Source organism: Poromitra crassiceps (assembly GCF_964638095.1).
Source record: "Poromitra crassiceps genome assembly, chromosome: 18".
Lineage (NCBI taxonomy): Eukaryota > Metazoa > Chordata > Actinopteri > Beryciformes > Melamphaidae > Poromitra > Poromitra crassiceps.
This window is the reverse complement of record NC_139636.1, coordinates 17,872,032-17,882,686: the sequence shown is the minus strand read 5'-3', so window position 1 is coordinate 17,882,686 and position 10,655 is coordinate 17,872,032.

Sequence of the window (10,655 nt, the reverse complement as noted above, 5' to 3'; positions counted from 1 at the left end):
CCATGAATTCCTTTCCCTGACTGTGTCCACATCGAAGGTGACGTTTAACAGAGAGAGCGTACACGCACCAGCATCTGAAAAAATATGAATGGTGGTGAATGGCGAGAGACAATAATTATTTTGATCCCGTTTGAATTGTTGTTGTTTTTTATTTTATTTTTTCTGATTCACCCCCCATTTTCTCCCCAGTTGTAGTTGGCCAATTCCCCCTGCTGCCCCGGTCGCTGCCCCACCCCCTCTGCTGATCTGGGAAGAGCCGTAGACACAAACACACACACGCTTCCTCCAATACATGTGCAGTTGCCAGCCGCTTCTTTTCGCCGGCAGGACGTAGCACGTGGGAAGATCATGCTGTTCCCACCACTTACCTTCCACCCCACACAGGCGCCCCCGACCGACCAGAGGAGACGCTAGTGCAACGACCCGGACACATACCCCCATTCCGGCTTCCCACCCGCAGGCGCAGCCAATCGTGCCTGTATGGACGCCCGACCAAGCCGGAGGTAACACGGGGCGCGAACCTGCGACCCTCGTGTTGGTAGGCAGGGAATCCATCCCGTTTGTATTGTGCCATGAGGTACACATATGTTGTTTGTCAATCTAAAAGATACCGTGGCAAGTCAAGAAAGACGCAGTTTGTCGTAAAAGTGTTGCACAATAAGTTATAAATCAGAAAGACTACACACAACCAGTCGTGATGTATATTGTACAAGACGAGAAATGTGGTTGATTGAGCGGTTTCATACAAAACTAAGTGTTACATTTCAGTTTTACGACAAACTGCAGCTTTCTTGACTTGCAAAGTTATTTTTTAAATTAACAATCATAATGTACTTCATGGGACAATCCAAACGGGATCACAAAATTATTGTCTTTCGTCGTTCACCACCACTCATATTTTTTTTAGGCTAGTGCGTAGCTGAAGCAGGAAGTAGGCGGTGACTTTGGCTCTCTACAGTATATGCAGTGCCAGTCTACATGTGTACAGTATGTATGTATGTATGTACTGTACTGTACTATACTATACTATACTATACTATACTATACTATACTATACTATACTATACTATACTATACTATACTAGTATAGTTTCCCAACTTTCGGTCTGGCACACTGTTAATATAGAGAAAAATGTTTTGTGATGTATCAACTGAGACACAACAGTGAGTATTGAACTAGAACAAACCAACACCACCGTTTATATCTATTTTTCTAACTGAGATATATCAAATAGTCTCGGAGTGCTCTGGCAAATGAGCACTCTAACTCACTGACTCATAGTACTGTGAAGGACAACCTTGAATTGATTTTGTCCCGGATACAATAGGAGGGTCAAGACCAGAGACGGCCACATCTGATCCGTAATAATTTGTTCTTACAGGCGTATAATAACAAGATAATAAGAAGGCTAGAGGTTTGTTTTTCAGGCCGCTACGCTTCATCTTCACATGGCGCTCCATTTCAGGGAACCACTACAACCACACTCTGACATTTTTTAACTTGCCCAATCTTGTGTTCGGATACCTGAAGTAAACACACTCCAACACACACAAAGACACAGACACAACACTGCACTTTCCATACATCTGTCATTTTGTGCTTCACCGCTGTCTCCAGCAACAGGATACAAATAAAGGGAGCCAAGTAACAAAGCACTCTAGGCTGTCATCAAAACCAGACTGATTGCTCCTGAGTCCTGATCCTTGTCACCACAGTGCAGGATTTGGAGATGCACACGTCAGACCCACGGGATCCTGTGGTGTGTGTGTGTGTGTGTTTGCACATGCATGTATGTGTCCATAGAAACTCAGCAGCTCAATCACAAGACAGCTCTTATGTAACATGTCGACGCCGTTTGTTTGCCTTGTTTGACTAGGCTGATGAATATTTGACCACTTGTCTTCAGATTCCACCACCTCCCTCCATCACATGCCTGCATCTCCTCCTGCAATCATCTGCTGATTGGCCGTCTTCACACACGGCTGGATGATTTGTGGGATTGCTTGGCCCCCTCGCTCCCCTCGTCAGGCGTTTTCAATGGAATGGAATCACTCAGAATGGAATGAAAGGAGAGGCCTTTTATGGTGGGAAAGGGGGATATAGTGTACAGTAGTCCACCTACTCAACCTGGCTAGGCTTGTAATTTCACTGAGGGAACATTCTCACAGCTGGGTGAGACTGGGGGCCTAATCTGGCTTGTGAGAAGTTTGCCTCCACTCGTCAGTTATTAGCAGATTATGTGACAGGCCAGGTGGGCCTGACTTTGTTTAGGTAAATACAGAATATTTGACTGTTTCATGCATCGTATCTATCTATCTATCTATGGATTTCTAGCACTTTCTACTTTTATTGTCTGAGAGCAGGCTAAGAATTCACATATTGCCAGAAAAGCAGAAAATGGGAATGTTTGTGAATTATTTATACAATTTGGATCAGTTCCCACTATTCTCAAAGAGGAAATGTAATAGTTAGGCAGCATGCCGCCGCAGTCTTTTATCTGAGAAAGCACTATTGTGATTAGAAAAGGCAGGATCTGGGGGGAGATCGTTTTTTTAAACAGGAATCAAATTATAAAGACAATTATAGCAGGACTGGAATGCCACAGCTTTATAAATTTGCTTCGTGAAACCTTTTCCCAAGAGATGATAAAAAAAGCACAAAGGGAGGATGATGTTATTACGGCTAAGATAATAGAGTACACAATAACAAAATTGATCTCTCTCTCTCACACACACACACACACACACACACACACACACACACACACACAGGCAAACACAGACACAATGAATAAGATGCATACAGTATGTCTCTGACTTGTTAACTGACTGAAGTGGGGAAAACTGTGTCAACACATGCTGTGAATACCACCGAAATAGCACATAAATAACGTAATGTTTTTGGTGCCCTGATTGGCTGAGATTCATGATCATGTCAGGTATAGGTTGCATTACAGTCGCCAACAGACAACAGCAAAGCTATCGGAAACGTGAAGTGCATATAATACGTCACCACCAGCCTGAATGCATAGTAGTACTGCCTGGCTGCTGTAACTGCAGCCAAGAAGTTGAGTGTAATTCTATTACAGAGAAGCACTATGTGACAAAGCAGCACACGCCACCACAGCATTTGTCTTGGAAGTGAATGCACTTTTCAGGTAATTATGAGAGGAAACTTTCTTCTTGTACTGGCTCGAGATGGGGCCAGTTTTACCGGGAGGCTTTACAACTGGAAATGCCTACACAGTATGAGTTCAGACAAGCCCAGGAGAAGCTGTTTTTACAGTATGGAAGACAACAGAATCCTGCCGGAAGGAACATTCCATTGCCTGCGAGGTATTTAGATTCAATAAACCAATTTATGTTGACAACTTTACAACCATGCAGACATGTAGTTAATAAAGGTATATATATCAATATCATAAAAAATAAACAATTATTCCCATATTTACAACAGTTTGAATTTAATCCAATATTATCTGATTATGCTATGGATGATGAAACTGTGCAGTAACATCTAAAATACTTGATTAAAAAAACTGTTAACACTGCAATTGGCATGCATGCAAACACACACAAAAGCCTTAAATTAAGGTCTTCCGAGATTGTATCAGTAAATTACTTTTATCAGTCTACACAGGGATGCAAGCTGGTGCGTGTACCTTGCTTTTGATCCCAAAATAGGGAAGTGAAGGATTTTGAGTGTTTTTATCTGTCACCTTTTTCACTCTCCATCCATGAGTTTGCGTCCCCGGACTACAGCTGTATTATTTTGTGAATAAAACAATCTGAAGAGATAATCAGATGAAGGGAGAGGTTTAGAATGATCACAATAACATGAGGCATTCCTCTGGTTTTCTACTGCTGAATTAATATATTGAAGCAAGTCCTGCTTTCTGTTTCAAGGTCAGGTTTAGTAACTATGAGCAACAATATGCACTGGGAATCATTTCTTACATGTTGCTATTCACCTTATGTAGCCCTGCCCACTTGACCCACTGTGTCGCAACTTCCTGTTCAAAACGCTGGCTGTTCTACCTGCTCAAACTAGTCTGACTCACCTATTCAAACCTAGTCTGACTCACATATGAGTCACAGGAAGTATAAACACAATCAGAACTTCCGATTGTGTTTACACTTCCTGTTAAGTCTCTCAAGCCAGACTGTCTCTTCTACATAAAGTGAATAGGAAGAAAGGAAATGCTATGGGCCTGAAACCTGTGCTCTGTTGGCCTAATCCTGCATGCATCAATTTTATATTAGGCCTACATTGGCATGCTTTTAGAACAGGATGATAATAATTTGCTTAATAATGTATTCATTCCACTTCCTGTTATCACATTCTGCTTACCGGTGATTTGAAGCTCTCCCGTGGAGCGATCCCTCTGCACACGGTGAGATTAGGGCCATTTGTTGTTTTTACCCCTCTTTCGTGATCCGTGAATGTTAGCGATATATTATGGATCTCACTGGACATGGGAAGACTTGTGCTACAATGCCTCTGATTGGCTGGTAGGCTACTGTACTAGAGACTGGTCTATCTGGTGATCCTTGACATGGAAACGTTTAGGAACCCCAGGCCCCATGTTAGTGTGCAACCAAGTGAATATCTGCTGCAGAAAGCACGTCGGTCTTAGCTAGAACTTTCTTTCTTTCTTTCTTTCTTTCTTAGGGTATGGGGGGGGGGGGGAACTACAGTATGTTTTTGTAATGAGTTTGCAGTGTTCACTGTCTCATTGCTGTGTAAAGAGAGAGGAGGCCAAGGGCGATGCATGGCTGCCTTTTGTCAGTTGTTTGTATGTGTGTGAGGAAAAGATCATATTGTTCTTTTATTTCTATTGGTCTTTTTGTTTGTTTGTTCTGGTCGTCTTCACCCTTATCTCCTTCCTTCTGTCCATTCAAACCCATCACATTAAATCCGAAACTCTTAGAAGTGCAGAGAGCCTGATTAAATTTAGACAGCCAGATATCGCTGATTCTGGGAACGTATTTAGCCTTAGTGCCGCATTGAAAATCAATTTTATGCTGTGTATTTTCCCAAGATATGAATACACTTGCAGTCCGTCATACTGCAGGAATACATTGAAAAGTGGAACAAAAGCTTGACTTCTTCCTCCTCCCTCTAATCCCCCCATGATAACTCATTTAACTGTCCAGCTGCTTTCACACTGGACAACACAAAAGGGCAGACAATCACACACACACACACACGCGCACATGCACACGCACGCACGCACACGCACACACACACACACACACACACACACACACACACACACACACACATCACACATTCCTTCAGACTCCAAGTTTATCATAGTGGCTTTGTGACAGGGTGACGGACGGGTAGTGCAGCGGTAGATTCCCTGCCTATACAAACACGAGGGTCGCAGGTTCGTGCCCCGTGTTACCTCCACCTTGGTCGGGCGTCCATACAGCCACAATTGGCCGTGTCTGCGGGTGGGAAGCCGGATTAAGGGTATGTGTCCTGGTCGCTGCACTAGTGCCTCCTTTTTTGGGGAGGGGAACTGGGGGGAATAGCGTGATCCTCCCACATGCTACATCCTTCCGGTGAAAGAAGCATGTGCAACTCTCTCCGGGTTGGTAGAGGGGGTGCAGCAATGGCGGGGACAGCCTCTACCACTGTTTGTATATCAGTTTTCTCTTTCTGATAAAGCCACAATCGTCTTGTGATGCTCTGATCAAGCAATAACTCACTTGTTTGATTAAACGTCATAAAAGTCTAAACGTTGCCCCGGGCCGCAACCTCAGTGTCTTTCATGTCAGTTCATGCTACTTAGTCCAGTTTACGGAACAAACAGATTAGCATTGTGCACCATACCTCATTGTTGTGCTCTCTTGTGATGAAGCTGAATCACGCCATGGTTTTTGATGTCATTTTATGACTTGGCCTAATCTCCAGGATACATGTTCCATCCAGAAGAATATCCAAAGAATCTGTGGGTAAGCAGAGCCAGAATGTGCTTTCTATCTATTGACAAGCTGATACAGGATTCTTAATCCTCACTTAGTCCTCTCCATTACCGTTTGAGATGAATCAATGCTGGAGGCTTAGGGCTTGTCATTGCTGCGTTGGATACTGCTGGCTTTGCTGCTGTGTCTGTCCATGGCTCATCAGCTGGCCTCTCACATCCACACTGTACACGGCTAATTGGACCCATGGTTTTCTGAGAAAGGACCTGTTTGCCATTGCTGATGCTGAAGTAGGGTAATTTAGTGGGGCTGATGCGACGTATTACGAGGCAGATGATCGTGCAACTGTGTGTTGATGAGAAAGTGATATATGCGTGATTTCGCTGTGGGTAATAACATCTGTAGCTCGCACCATTTCAATGTTCTATTGGGAATCAACGCTATAAAGTCTAGCTGTGAGCCCCCCCCCCCCCCCAGTTTCCAGAGTGCATAGTGATGACATTACACGCTGCACACGCACATTCAAATGGAGTTTCATAAATCAAGCCCTAACTGAGGTTATTATTAGTGGACTAAAACTAAGACAAGATGTAGGTGTTCAAACATTGTTGTAATCTGAAAGAAAAACAACAACAAACGACTGAAAAAACCTGGTAAAACTAGCTTAAAGATAATAAAAAAAATACTGTGTAGTTTTGCTTTTTGTTTACGGTTCAGGGTAAAATAAGAAAACTCATTTTGGGACCAGGAATTCCCTGTGTTTCCAATGCCAGCCCTTTACTCAACTCATGTGGAAATGTATTGGTGGTTTATTTGGTGAAAGTGCTGATCTGATTTTGCCAATTCAATCCACACTAGAGATGAATGTGAGGAGGAGACAGGTTAGAGTTTTCATCCTGTTGGAAACACCTGGGTTTTGCACAATGGGGTGCACCTCAATAGAAGGACTTCCAAATATTTTGTACACTTGTGTTTATAAATAGCCTATACACAAGCTGACAGGTAATGTTTGCTGGAGGTAAAGCTGTATCGTTAGTGTCACACTGTGCTGCTCAGTGTGTTCCTTCATCTCGCTAAAAAGGAAATAGGCTACAGCCAGCCTGTTTGGTACTGGGAGGACAGCCGGCCTGTTTGGTACTGGGAGGACAGCCGGCCTGTTTGGTACTGGGAGGACAGCCGGCCTGTTTGGTACTGGGAGGACAGCCGGCCTGTTTGGTACTGGGAGGACAGCCGGCCTGTTTGGTACTGGGAGGACAGCCGGCCTGTTTGGTACTGGCCTGTTTGGTACTGGGAGGACAGCCAGCCTGTTTGGTACTGGCCTGTTTGGTACTGGGAAGACAGCCGGCCTGTTTGGTACTGGCCTGTTTGGTACTGGGAGGACAGTGAGCCTGTTTGGTACTGGGAGGACAGCCGGCCTGTTTGGTCCTAGCCTGTTTGGTACTGGGAGGACAGCCAGCCTGTTTGGTACTGGCCTGTTTGGTACTGGGAAGACAGCCGGCCTGTTTGGTACTGGCCTGTTTGGTACTGGGAGGACAGTGAGCCTGTTTGGTACTGGGAGGACAGTGAGCATGTTTGGTACTGGAGGACAGTGAGCATGTTTGGTACTGGGAGGACAGCTGGCCTGCTGTGAGCTGGTGGGACTGTGAGGAAGATGAAGGTGGAGATATTAGTCCCCCATCCCAACACAGAGGTGGGTGGGACAACGGGGATGGACCCGGGCCTGGTGACCTGCTCACTAAACTGTCCCATTCCATTCATGACTTTGACTCAACTCAATCCCTCCCTAACCACTAGGCTGTATTCTTTTCATTTTTCATGTTTCTCTTTCTCTCTCTCTCTCTCTCTCTCTCTCTCTCTCTGTTTTTCTTTCTCTCTCTCTCTCTGTTTTTCTTTCTCTCTCTCTGTTTTTCTTTCTCTATCTCTCTCTCTCTCTGTTTCTTTCTCTCTCTCTCTGTTTCTCTCTCTATCTGCCGCTTGTCTCTTTATTTCTCCTTATTGTCCATTTTTACCCTCACCCCGCCCCCCCCCCCCTCCCCCCCCCCCCTCTCAGTGTGTAGGGAGCGGAGCGGTGTTTGGGCAGTCATGTGACTTTTTTGTCTGAACACAATTGCCGGTGTTTGCCATTGGCCGATTTCTTGTATCTCGATTTCTTTGAAAGAGCGTTGGTTTCCAGGGTGACGGGGAATGGCGGCACCACTTCACTTTTCTCTGCTGCTGCCCCCTCCCCTTTCCAATGCCCTCTCTCTCTGTGTGTGTGTGTGTGTGTGTGTGTGTGTGTGTGTGTGTGTGCGTGCGTGCGTGTGTGACTCTCGTACAGGCTCCAGTGGATCAGGTAGCGTACGTAGCCGAGACAGTGGCGGGGTTGTGTGTCTCCCTCTCTTCATCTTTTTCGTCGGGCAGGCAGGCAGGCAGGCAGGCAGTCAGACAGACAGACACCACCAGCCTGCAGGAGGTGAGTGAAACTTAATTGGCCTTGTTTGCTGAGCTTTTACTGCCGTTACTTTTGTTTTGTTTTGTCCTCCTGAGTTTACACTTTTTTCCCCCTTGTTTCTTTTGCTGTCGACTACGTCATTGCTACACCTGTTTTCATTATTGCGGAAATTACAAAGTAAACGGCAAAGACAAGAGTATTTGTAAAACAGCTGCTGTTCATTTTAAAGTTGCTCCTGTTGCTCTGACAGATGCTCTTATCCATGCTGTGAGTCACCATGGTAACATCACTTGGATTCTTGGAATTTGCTGGTTTAGCAGCACTGTGATCATATGCTATGCTATTATTAGATTATGTGATATTAAGCGGATGACGACTCATTCAAAGCTGTTTATCGCCAGTGTTGTTAGGGTGTGCGCTGGCTATGTGTGTCTGATATGGATTTTGATGCATTTGTTGTGGTATGACAATGGCACCGAACTCAAACAACACACTGTCTTCCAGCTTGGTTGGATTGTCTGTCTTCTTTAACTGTCCAACAGGACAGACTATAACAAAAAGCATTGGGGATATAACGTACAAAGTGTGGATGGGGCGAAGTTTGCCTGCGCTGTGATGAGAGCAGTAGCCTAGCTACAATGGCTAAGATCGTTTTTTATGTTCCATGAAAGATTCAACAGCTGTGTGCTGCCTGCCTGCTCCGCTCGCCTCTTTGCGGCACAAACACGATACGCACTGCCTTTTGGAATCGGGCCACTCTGTGGCATTTTTGAAGTGGTGCCCTCTCAGCTGCCCTACTCGGGCTCCACCAACCAGGTGGTCGCTGCTGTGTTTTCGGTTTCCGCGGCAACGCTGAAAGCCTGATCCCAGGCAGCCACTCCCTCAGGTGCACTTTATCTGATGACCTGGAGATCCAACCCCCCCCCCCCCCCCCCCCTCCTCCACACACACACACACACACACACACACACACACACACACACACACACACACACACACACACACACACACACACACACACACACACACACACAGCAGCATCTGTTCTCGGACACTTGACCCTCACACAGAGAAGTAACGCATAAAGGAAGAGTCAGTTAGTGGCAGAATATTAATTAATGAGAATAATGTAGGTCAGCATATTAGCAAGGTTCACCGACCTTTGTTTCTGATATGACCACACAGATAGGAAATAATGAGAAAAGCGTCATTGATTTAAAAACCGGTCCTACAGGTGCATGTTTTGCTTCAGCTAGTTGTGCGTCCACCCCAAGGCTATGCTATTGTCTCTTTGTAAACAGTGGTGTCAGTTATGTAATGCTGTTGACCTTAGACCATTTAAAGCAGGTGCATTTAAAGGGTCTGGAGTCTGAAGCCTACGTGTGGGGTAAGGTCCACCTGCAGGGCTTTTTAAAAAGATAGGCTACACCGTGTTGACAGCAGAAGCCGCAAACTAGGCCACCATGGATGCATTTCATGTCTTTTGTTACCGGCTGGCAGCCACTATAGTTGTGTGAAGGCTGCACGGTGCTGGGGAATTCTTGTTACTGAATATTGTAAAATATTACCTTCATTAATTGTATGAAGTGTCTGAAGACTCAAAGTGAGCAGGGGGGAGTAGGGTGGGCATTGCTGTGCAAGTTCACACTTCACAAGCGCTAGCTCAAAGTTCAGCTCACAGATTAAAATGAACTAGTTCACGTTCATAGTTCACAATTTTGAATTTTGAACTAATTTTGAACTGTGAACAGTCCCAAAAAATGAGCAGTTCAGTTCTTGAGCAGTTCATTTCTTATAGTTTTTTTCCACCATCATTTAGTGCATGAGCGTCAAGTCAGCCAGAATTAGGGCTTTCAAAATAAAACTCTCAATGTAATGTTAACCTTAATATTAATTTTGAGTCGTGATTTACAGCCACAGTTTCACTCCATATGTAATCTTAACATCAGTAATTTTGATACAATATTTGCTGTTTCGTTCATTGAAATACCTTTTTTCTCCAAAGGTGCGAATTTGAAACCCTTTATTCTGAAAGTAAATTGCTGCATTTCTCCGTTGCTAGTGTGAGTAAACTGTTGCTGTCTTGAGTTGACGCAGCCAAAAATCAGAAGCAGCGCGACGGAATGACCCCAAAACAATTATTGTCCTTATGTAAATGACCACACGCATGTAAACACAATGGGCAATTATCGAGGTAGGAGAGCGAGAACGATAAGAGCGCCGTTCACTCCCGCAGGTGTTGACGATGCTCACCTTCATGTACTTGTGAAAGGCTGCGCTCAGTTCACCC